Source organism: Erpetoichthys calabaricus, chromosome 9, assembly GCF_900747795.2.
Source record: "Erpetoichthys calabaricus chromosome 9, fErpCal1.3, whole genome shotgun sequence".
NCBI classification, from domain to species: domain Eukaryota; kingdom Metazoa; phylum Chordata; class Cladistia; order Polypteriformes; family Polypteridae; genus Erpetoichthys; species Erpetoichthys calabaricus.
In genome coordinates, this window is record NC_041402.2 from 142,686,111 (window position 1) to 142,698,322 (window position 12,212).

General features: G+C 43.0%; 1 pseudogene; it reads right to left on the minus strand.

Moving 5' to 3' along the window:
• Nucleotides 1–12,212, minus strand: part of LOC114657654 (alpha-2-macroglobulin-like protein 1) — a 195,538-nt pseudogene that overhangs the window by 154,401 nt on the left and 28,925 nt on the right.

A 12,212-nucleotide genomic window follows, 5' to 3' on the forward strand; every position in this document is an offset into this window, starting at 1 on the left:
ATCAGTGAGCCTGCCAAAGCCCAGAGTCCAAATCCGAGAATCGAAAGTGGCCAAACATCTGGCCCAATTGGATGTGGTAGCTGGGAGAAGTGATCAAAGTGCTGTGAAAATGCTGTGTCCATGCCCCACCACCCTTGCTTGTGGTTCAAAAGGCTGCTTTATGGCTGGCTTCTCTAAGCATTCCTGCACCCTCAGAGAGTCACAGGTCTAAAACTTGGGGTAAACTAGAGTGTTAATGACAGGATCTGTGGAGGTTGAGAGCTGAGGATCTATAAGTGTTAAGGGCAGAGGATCCACAATTGCAGAATCTTTAGTTAGAAGCATTGTTATAGGAAGCTGCTTATTTATCTTTGCATCATCAAACAAATCTTGCAGTGGTTGTAGGCATGTTGTTATACTTCAGGTAGGTGGGAATCCATAGTAGGGTATGCCTACACATCACATTTGCATGGATTCAGCATAGGGTTCAGCGCACAGCAAATTTTCTGAATATTTTCATTCTATGGTTTATTGAATCCACAGTTGCGGAACCCATGGATATGAAGAGCCGACTATACACAAAAACACGCCGAAAATTAAATCTGCAAATTTTGAGCTGCTATAATATGACATTAAAAATTTCTTTATTCCTGATTATTTATACTATATGTTTACCAATTTCTTGGATTTTAATATTCCTAATGGACAGCAATGTACAGAAGCTTATTCCTGCCAATGAACAAAGAAAAAAAAATGATTGCGTTATTTAACAAGTATTGCATGATCCTGCAATAATTACTACATTGATTCATAAAGGTGTTGAATTTTTTTGCAGTAATTACTGAATTACTTCACAAATGTGTATTTTGTAATTTCACAAAGTTTTGCCTGCTGTGGTTGGTTACATTGTGTAAGCATGTGCTCCTGCTATCCAGAGACAGCTATTGACAAAAAGATTAAGTACACATATAGCCTGCAATCAACTCAGCCCAATTTTTATCACATTGTAGTTGTCATGAGCTGGTCCTACAACATATGAACAATCCCTGAAGTATTCATTGTTAAATAAATGTGCCCATTATCAGGCTCATTGCTCTCATTCATCATGTGTGTGTGTTTTGTTTTTTCCATCTTGGTTTTTGTTACTATATTATTCATGATGTTCCATTATGGCAACAATTGCATGCAATTCAGCATAAAATCCTACCTTATTATGTTTTCCTTCTTCTTCTATTACTATTAATATTATTACTATCATCTTTGTGGTGAAGCTTCAGCATTAGCATTCAGAAAAATGCAAAACGTCATCATGAGGGTCAAGTTGCGGTAAGTGGTGCTGTAAAATGGTGATGTCATTCATTCTCAGACGTGAATCTCTACTCTTAGCTGGAAATGGAACTAAGACGAAGTGCACTACTGCATTTTCACTTTGTAAATATTTCTTATGTCCTACTCTGAGGTAGGACAAATTCTTATTTTGGAGTGACTTTTGGTGCAAATATTCTTAGGACGCTTGATAAATACGATCCTTGTTCCCAAAGAGAGTATCTGAGTGACTTATAAAACATAGAATGTATGGCTTATTTGTTCTTGTACCTACTTTTGAGATGTTGTTTTGAAACTGGTGAATATGGTGACTTGAACAAGCAGTGATATGGAAATGAGCCCTTTCAGGGATCACCTTGGTTTTCTGGCCAAATCAACAGAATAGATATTTCACTCGTGATTTCATGCTTCTCATTGTTCAAAGCAAACAAATATATGTACATATCTCACCATATTCTTTAACTTCAAAAGCATACTGATGAGTGATCTCTTGTTCCTGCCATGCATTCAGGATATATTTTCCCAAAGGGGCTTCTGAAGTTGTGGGGTAGGATAGATCCACAATTCCACTATTGGTAGATATGTTAAGCCACTGCCCAATTCGATTCGATCGGGAATCCTGGAATAAGAGTTAATGAACCATTTCAAGCACAAAATAGTAATTGTAATAACTGCTTCAAAACTTGTGCACAACAGTTAGTTAATTTAATGAGTTCAGACTCATGCCTAGAATATCTAGAACTAGCCAAACCGCGGCGTAGCATAGGCCACATAATTATTTATTGATGGGTGAACACTTCCTGAACGACACAGTTGTCCAAATGGGGTGGGTTTGAGGATACGACTGTGAGTGAATGAAAAGATGGAACTCTGGAGAGAGCAACATACAATTGTCCGTGACTGAAAACTGATTTTGGCAGATACAGGCATATCTTTTTGAAAGTTTGTCCCTGTGCCTTATTAACTGTCATTGCAAAGGCCAATGTAACAGGAAATTGTTTGTGTGTAAATGTAAATATATTTTTTTTTTAAGTTTTTAAGCACAAATATAGTTAATTATACCATAGAATGCATAGAACTAAATGTAAAAACATTGAATAACACTGAGAAAACCTTGAAAAACAGAGAAAACTTAACACTGCAAGAGTTCATGCTATAGCGCTACGAACCGCTCACTAAAAACAATTTTTTAATTAGTTTTAAGCACAGGGCAAAAAATGAACATTTGAAAAATCCGTAATTTAATAAACCACCAAGAAAAGTAACATTGCAACAATGCACGCTACGAACCGATCGCTGTAAACTGAAGTGAAAACAAAATCAAGCCCGGTGCATTCTTTAACTGCCTTCTCTGCCTTATGCGTCCAGCCTGTGTGTGTGTGTGTGTGTCTCTCTCTCGCACGCCTGTGTGTGTGTGTGTGTCTCTCTCTCACGTGCCTGTGTGTGTGTGTGTCTCTCTCTCACGCGCCTGTGTGTGTGTGTGTGTGTGTCTCTCTCGCGCGCGCCTGTGGTTGTGTCTTTCTCTCGTGCACCTGTGTGCATATGTGTGTGTGTGTGTCTCTCTCGCGTGCCTGTGTGTACATGTGTCTCTCTCTCGCACACCTGTGTGTGTCTCTCTCTCTCGCGTGCCTGTGTGTGTGTGTCTCTCTCTCACGCGCCTGTGTGTGTGTGTGTGTCTCTCTCGCACGCCTGTGTGTGTGTCTCTCTCTCTCGCGTGCCTGTGTGTGTGTGTCTCTCTCGCGCGCCTGTGTGCGTGTGTGTGTGTCTCTCTCATGCACCTGTGTGTGTTGCACTCACTCTCGCTCTCTCTCTCTCTCTGGCTCACTCGCTGGCTGCACAGGGAATGCACAGGGAGAGACTGAACACGTGCAGAAATCATCGGTGCGCACAAACCGAAAGGGAAACTGGCTTGTTCGTATACAGAGTGTGTGGTCATGAACAGATGCAAAAGTTTGGCAAACTTTTTGCGGTGTTTGGTGAAGTGTTGCGTGCTGGCACATGAGGCTCAGTTGTGCGTACCCCATGACGCGGGAGGAGGGTTAGAGTTGGCGGGCGGGGCTCTGTCTTGTCTGCGTGTGTATCCCATGGTCGGGCGACTTGGTGGATTATATATAGAAAAGCAGCCAGAACCAAAAAGAACAATGAAAAGTCAACGTGGCTCAGAGGTGCAAGTGGACTGTAACAGAGACAAAAGCGACTGAGGTGGTGTTTGGTGAGGTGCTGCGTGCTTCGAGAGCGAGGGTGGACTCGGGAGGAGGGTTAGAGTTGGCGGGCAGGGCTCTGTTGTGTGTATCCCATTGTCTTAGAGTTGATGGGCGGGGCTCAGTGAGTTGGCGGGCGTGGATCTGTCTTGTGTGCCATGGTCTGCTGCTTAGTGAATTGTTGGTGGGCAGGCTCTGTGAGTTGGTGGGTGTGGCTCTGTCTTGCGTCTTGCCTGCCATGGTCGGCTGCTTTAGTGAATTATATATATAGATGCTTATGATAGCTTATTTCACGAACTCTACTCAGTTAACTGAATGTAACTTTAAAAGTAAAACTATTTGGCAAAAACTAGAACAATCACTTAAAAACACAAATGGAAAATGTCCTAAATTAATGTATTTATTTGGGAATTGTGTCTCAGTTGCATTGGGTATTGAACTGTAAATTACATGTTCGCTGCTGTAATAAACCCAATGATTAGGTTTGAATGACTGATCAAATGATTTAATCTGCCCAGAAAAAAAATCTATATATATAATTCACTAAAGCAGCCGACCATGACAGGCAAGATGCAAGACAGAGCCCCGCCCACCAACATAATTCACTAAAGCAGCCGACCATGGTAGGAAAGACGCAAGACAGATCCATGCCCGCCAACTTACAGAGCCACGCCCACCAACTCACAGAGCCCCGCCCACCAGCAATTCACTAAGCACCCGTGCGCGCAAATGATTTCCGCACGTGTTCAGTCTCTCCCTGTGCAGCAATCGAGCCAGAGAGAGAGAGAGAGAGAGAGAGAGCGACACACACAGGCGCACGAAAAAACCACACACACAGGCGTGCGAGAGAAACACACACACACAGGCACGTGAGAGAGACACACATACACACAGGCACGCGAGACCATGGCAGGCAAGATGTAAGACAGAGCCACGCCCGCCAACAATTCACTAAGCAGCTGTGCGCGCCGATGATTTCCGCACGTCTTCAGTCTCTCCCTGTGCATTCCCTGTGCAGCGAGCGAGACAGAGAGAGAGAGACAGAGAGAGAGAGAGTGACACATACAGGCACGCGAGAGAGAGACACACACAGGCGCGCGAGAGAGACACACACACACACACAGGCACGCGAGAGAGACACACACACAGGCGCGCAAGAGACACACACACACACAGGCGCGTGAGAGAGACACACACACACAGGCGCATGAGAGAGGGGGCTGGACGCATACGGCAGAGAAGGCAGTTAAAGAATGCACCAGGCTTGATTTCGTTTTCACTTCAGTTTACAGTGATAGGTTCGTAGCGTGCATTGTTGTAATGTTACTTTTCTTGGTGGTTTATTAAATTACGGATTTTTCAAATGTTCATTTTCTTTCCTGTGCTTAAAACTCTTTAAAAAAGTATTTTTACCGAGCGGTTTGTAGCACTATTGCATGAACTCTTGTGTTTTTCTCAGTGTTATTCAATGTTTTTACATTTAGTTTGCTATTACACTGTGCATTCTATGGTATAATCTTCTATCTATATATATAACTAGCAAAATACCCGCGCTTCGCAGCGGAGAAGTAGTGTGTTAAAGAGGTTATGAAAAAGTAAAGGAAACATTTTAAAAATAACGTAACATGATTGTCAATGTAATTGTGTTGTCATTGTTATGAGTGTTGCTGTCATATATATATATACATATACACATATACACACACATATACAGATATATTATATATACATATACACATATATTTTTTATATATATATTTTTTATATATATATATATATATATACACATACATACATACATATACACACATAGATGCACTTACAATAACATAGAAATCAATATAAACAACATTAACATCATTATCATATGAGAATATGAAGTAATATATAAGAAGCACATTTCATATAAATATAAATTATGAAACAGTAAAATCTTCTTCAATAATTTGCTACCGTGGCTTTTCGTTGGTCTGTCCAGGATTTTAAATCACATGTAGCTTGCAAACCGTTTCACGTATTGACTTGAAATGTGGTAGACATATAATACGTCACGTCTGCTATCCGCTTTATGGGTGATGAATGTATTACTCTTTTTATGTTTATTTTATTTTAGAATCAACTCCTATCTGCGCACACCAGGGCGGCCGTGGGCAGATGCGTATGGTGTATTCACTCCATGTTATCGTGCATTGCGCTGTCACTGGTATTTTCATAAAAGAATTTGAACAATATATAAGAAGCGTATAAATTATTAAACAGTAAAACATTAACATTGAAGAAGTAAAGTTACATTGAGTACTACTGCAGTGCCTTCGGGTATACCTCATTTTTTCTTTGCCCATTACATGCTTAAATGTATACATTTTTTGGTGCACCTACCCGAGAACACGCGACATATAACCGAGCGTGGGAGAAGCATGGATTTTAAACACGCGTTGAGTTCATCTGCTGGTCTCCCTCGTGGAATAACTGGTAATGTTTGAGTAAAATCTACAGCGAGTAAAACGACATTACCTCCTTTTTTTTTTTTTACGATCTCTGAGATCTTGCTTTTTTCGGTTCAAGGCTTCATAAGCTCTTTTATGTTCAATGTTGTACTTAATAAGTACTAATTATCCCAAACCATCATCTTTGAATGTTGCAAGACTTTCGCCTTGTATGTAGATCGGGGTAATTACATTCATTGCATTCCTAGTCTGAATCACAATCTGATTGTATGGGTGGTTACCTGGCACTGTAGGGTTGCCACCCGTCCTTTAAAATACGGAATCGTGCCGCGTTTGAGAATGAAATTGCGCGTCCCGTTTTGAATCAATACTGGACGGGATTTATCCCGTATTTTTTTTATCATTTTTTTTTTAAAGCAGCGTCTCATGCAAATCATCCCACACGCATTTTATAAAGATGCCTCCTTTCCTACTTTTGATTGGGTAATACTTGATGTCATCGTTAGTTTGATTGGTCTTTGTAACTGTCCAGTGAGGAGGGCGTGTCTTTTAAGTAGAGTCTGCAAAGTGTTGGCACTGAGATGTTGCGTCAGCGCCATAGTTGAAGCCCCTAACGTTGCGGTCAGCAAGTCGGCTAACATCCGCCATGTGCCGTCTTTCAGTTGCGAGAAGCAGATCATAGAATGGTTGAAACTGTTGCCCCTAACGTTGCGCCACGGCGTGTGCTTCGTTTATACCTCGTGTCTTCTCATTAAACTTTTATCTCGCGAATATGTTATTGCAATCCGCAGCGGGAGTGTTTCTATTAACTTAATTTAAACTTACGTTTTACACCGTGCTTTGTTTCCCTTATGAACATGCTTGTATGCTTAACTCGCTCCGTTCTCAATTGTTTAATTAATTTTTTGCTCTTCGCTGTTTGCGGCTGTTCCTCCATTTCCCCCTACTTCGTTCTTTTATCTCGCGAATATGTTATTGCAATCCTTAACGGGAGCGTTTCAATAAACTGATTGAAAATAGTTTTGCATTTACCTTTTTAGTAAAAGGCGAGCTTTTAAGCCTGAGAAATCACCCCGTAAATGCAGACGTTTAATTGGACATGTGTTAATATGTATGGTTACACAGTATTAAAAGACAGTGAACAACGTCAGTTACCTTTCTTCCCGCGTTTGATAAAAGGTGAGCTTTTAAGCCTGAGAAATCACCCCGTAAATGCACACGTTTAATTGCACATGTGTTAATATGTATGCTCACACAGTATTAAAAGACAGTCAAAAATTAACGTCATTTACCTTCGTTCCCGCGTGTGACTCGTGCTGTAAATGTCTTCCTTGTTTTTAGTTCACGTGATTACGTAGGAGGCGTGATGACGCGATACGTGACTCCGCCTCCTCCATTACAGTGTATGGACAAAAAATATGTTCCAGTTATGACCATCACGCTTTGAATTTCGAAATGAAACCTGCCTAACTTTTGTAAGTAAGCTGTAAGGAATGAGCCTGCCAAATTTCAGCCTTCCACCTACACGGGAAGTTGGAGAATTAGTGATGAGTGAGTCAGTGAGTGAGTCAGTCAGTCAGTGAGGGCTTTGCCTTTTATTATTATAGATTCACTAAGGCGGCCGACCATGGCAGGCAAGACGCAAGACAGAGCCAGTTTTCAGTCACGGACAATTGTATGTTGCTCTCTCCAGAGTTCCATCTTTTCATTCACCTACAGTCGTATCCTCAAAACCACCCCATTTGAACAACTGTGTCTTTCAGGAAGTGTTCACCCATCAATTAATAATCATGCGGCGTATGCTACGTTGTGGGTTGGCTAGTTCTGAATATTTAACCAGAGTAAGTAATAAGCTACTTTTTATAAAACCATCTATTAAATAACTAAATGGACTAGTCTTCAAAAAGCAGTTTACACCTTTGAAACAGTGATCCTCCACTCCTCTCCACCAAGCTTCATCCTCTTCCACCTGACTCTTGCCCCTGACTGGAGGGAGGCGGCCCCTTTTATTCACCCCGGAAGGGCTCCTCCTGCATCCTGGGGCTCGTAGCCACACCCCTGTGTGGCGGAAGCTCCAGCGGTGAAACCGGAAGTCCAAGTCTCCAAGTCTCTTCCCCCCAGCACTTCCCGGTGTGGCAGAAGTACTGAGGTCCAACACTCCCAAGGCATTGGGGCGCCCCCTGGCGGTGACCATGGGCCCCTACAGGGATGAGCTTCCAAGCTCTGTACCCATGGTCCCCACAGCAACCAGGGAGGACGCCCCCTCATGATTCCGGAGGATCCACAAGCCCTCCTCCAGTCCTCCTGGGCATCCAAAGCCGGGCATGAACGCCCGCCGGGCACCACAGTGCCCCATTGCCAGCAAAGACCCGTTGGTCCGAGCGACACACCCCGTTAGGGCGGCTCAACCCCGAAGTGGGTCCTACTCTCTGTCCAGGGTCCGTTCCGGCACCCTGGAACTCTCTTCTTCGGCACCCCCTCCGAGATCTATGCGCCCCGCTGTTCAGTGCCGCTCGTGCCTTCGCAGCCTCCGCCGGTTGAGGGGCTGCCCCATTGCCAGCGGAGTGTCGTCTGGCCAGACGGTCCGTCCGATGAGGGTCGGCTTCCCCTGAAGCAGGTCCTACTGCTCATCCCGGGCCCAATCCTGCAACACACAGAAACACAGGGGCAGAGCCGCTGCCTGAACACCCTTCCCTGGCGTCCCTCTGTGCCGCGCACTGGCAGCGCTCCCCCCTTTTACAAGGACCCCGGAACTTGCCTGTTTGCTTGAAACGACTTATAAAAAGCAGATTATGGGGAGTCACACATGATGCTTCACCATGATGGGTGGCTAGGGCTTGAGCTCCAACTCCTCACGCCAATAAAACCCACTTTTCTCATTTTTCTCCTACCTTACTTTTACTACTAAATCAACAAACTGTACCGTATTTCTCACTGTTACCAAGAACAGATGTCTTCTTCAGGCCGGAAACTCCATTTTTCACATACTAACTTACCAAAAATGCTGAAACATTCTCCAATGGGGTCCAGTGCCAATATGGAAGCCTCTCTCTCTCTTTCTTAGGACACAAAATGAAAGTTGACAGTGGCCAACAGTGAGATGCAGTGCATTGTCGAAGAACTCTGGGCCCTCGAGAACAAGATTCAGAAACTCCTGTCCAAACGGAGGCACCTGAGACAACTGAATACTTGCCTGCTTAAAGAGTCCTCCCTGACAGCTGAAATTGTCACAGCTCATCACAATTCAGCAACCTCGACTTCACACTGCGCCGCTCACTTTCAGAGCTAAGTAAGTTTTACCTCCATGCCCCTTCAGAGCGATGATGACAAGGGAATCGGCCTGTTTCAGCTATGCAGGCAGGGATTTAAGACTAGATCACCATCATTGGCCCAGATAAGCATCTCCATCCAGAACCATTTCGACCCTCTCCGCTCCCCCACCGTGCCGGCAACCCCGGGTGATGTATTTGTTAATAAAAATTCTATCTTACAAAACCTCAATATTTCTTGCCCTAAACAAAAATCTTTTGTTTCTTGTTTTCCCGGTGCTCAAGTAAGACATGTTACAAGAAGAGAGCCGACAGTCTTCAAGAGGCACAAAAACAGGGTAGGGGGGACCATCGTAATACATGCCGGGGTAAATGACATGCTATACCGACAGTCTGATATTCTTAATGTGTCTACCTAAGGCCAGTCTCTTTTCTCAGTCTAATTATGGCAAAGCTTAACATTATATTGTGAAACGTCAGAGCCCTGAACTCAGGTCAGCAGCGCGCTTGCCTCCTCAATCTCCTCCACCATCACAATGTGGACGTGGCTTTAATTCAGGAGTCGCACATATTGGCTGCGGACATCTCCCATTGTAATAATAAGCTCTATAGATTTGCAGCATCCTCCTCCATTTGCTCTAACAGATGTGGTGTTCTTATTTTTCTACGCCACACCTTACAAACTTGGTGTCAAACTAGTGGAGTTCTTATCATTCAATATTGTCTCTGTAGATAATGCCATCTGAAAGGTAATTAAATGTTTCATTTGGGACTTTACTGTCTCCTTTTCCTCACATTTGGCAAAAAAATAAAAGACCTCTTAAACTTTCATCCTTAGAAAGAATATACCCCTTGTGGTTAATAAAGAAAATGAATTACTGATTGTTAACATCAGATCCAAACTTAATTGCCTTTTAATCCAAAGAGCCGAATTCTTAACCCACCGTACTAGGGCTCGCTATTATATGTCTCTGGGGCCAGTTCGAGCAGACTTCTTACTGCTAGGATTAAGAAAAATTCCTTGTTCACCTCCATACCGTCTATCTTTTTTAAATGTGGCTTAATTTCTAATGATCCCTTGAAAATAAATAATAAATTCATAGACTGCTACTCTAAACTATTTGCTGACAATTCTGGTACCATTCCCTCAGATATCAAATCATTCCTTAACACCCTCCCATTCCCCTATCTGCCTAAGAAAGAGGTTTCTCTTCTAGATGCTCACATCTCTTTGCCTGAACTTAAAGAGGTGCTAGACTCAATGAGCACAGGCAAGGCCCAGGGATAGACGGGCTCCCGTCTGAGGTAATTTCCACATTCTGGAAACACTTATACCTTCCCCTTTTTGAGATGATCAGTGCAGCTGCCTCCTCTGGCCATTTAAACACTAGTATTAATATTGCAGTTATTACTTTACTTTTGAAGCAAGATAAAGATCCTACTCTATGTCAGTGTTACAGAACCCCCTCTCTCATTAATACGGATACAAAACTGCTAGCTAAGGTTCTGGCCTGCCACTAATGTCATTAGCAAATTAATCAACCCTGACCAGTCTGGTTTCGTACATTCACGGTTAGCCTCAGGTAACATGAGAAGACTTCTGCATGTCATTAATTCAGTTCCCTCCCTTCCTAACCCTGTTTCATTCCTTTCCCTGGATGCCAAAAAGGCCTTTGATCGCAAGAAATGGCAATTCTTATGGCAAGTCATGGACAGAATGGGCTTTGGCCAAAGTTTTATAAATCTGGTGAAGACTCTTTAGTCCTCCCCCTCTGCAGTTCTCTTGTCTAATTCAAATATCTCCCGTCTCTTTTCCATTACTAGGGGAGCTAGGCAAGGCTGTCCTTTGTCTCCTCTACTCTTCAACTTACAGTATCTCTTGAACCACTCGAAATTCCCAGCTCCTCACTTCAATTAGAATTTCAAATTCCATTCTTATGAAATATCATTATATGCTGACGACATCCTCCTCTACCTATGTAATGCCCCGACTGACATCCCTTGCGTGCTAGAACTGTTCAGGTGTTTCAAAGCCCTGTCCGGTTACAAAATTAATTGATCTAAATTGTCTCTCTTGTCATTTAATGATATGTGCTATCAGTTCTCTCTACCATCTGTCATCACTGTATTTAGCAGTATAACATATTTGGGAGTTGATATTTCTGCCTCAATCTCAGACATATCCTCTAATAACTATCACCACATCTTCACTGATGCAAAAGCCTCCATAAACACCTGGTCCATGCTGCCACTTCAACCTCCTACTAAATATTGTTCCAAAGTTAGGTCACTGATCTGAAGCCTCCTCTGGAATGGAAAGAAACCAAACCTTAAACATTCAACTCTGGTTAGAGATAGATTGAGTGCTGGTGTAGCTCTGCCTGACCTAGAACTATACCATTGGGCTTTCACCCTCCGCCCTATTTTGTCATGGCTGTTTCCTTCCCCTCATCCCTCTCCATGGCTCCCTACAGAATCCTCCCTTCCTTTTCCACTTTCACTTCAGGGTGCCTTGTTTACCTCCTTAAAGTCTAAAGCCACCAAATGTTGGTTTTGACCTATTTTGCCATATGCCATCAGCACCTGGCATTGTGTGGAAAAGTTACTTGCACCCTCTGGAATATGGCACTCCCTCACTCCTATATTGTATAACCCTGCTCTTTCAATAGGTGGCCAGCCCTGTGTATTTCCTCCTTGGCAGCATGCTGAAATTAGTGTGCTGTTTAATTGTTCAGGACTTTTCTTTTCTTTTCTACTCCGATCAGGAGGATTTCCCTCAATACCAAAGCACTCATAGTACTCTTTGTTTTATTCTTTCTCTCTCAAGAAAATACCCATCTCTACCCTCTAATCCTTACTGTGCAAAGCATCCTATAAACCTCTACCCTTGATTTCTCTTTGGTCCAGAGACCTTTCTCCTCTCCCTTTGCTCCTTTCATGGGAGGCAGTTCTCTCCAATGTAAGGTTTTTTTCTACAGACTCAAGCTACC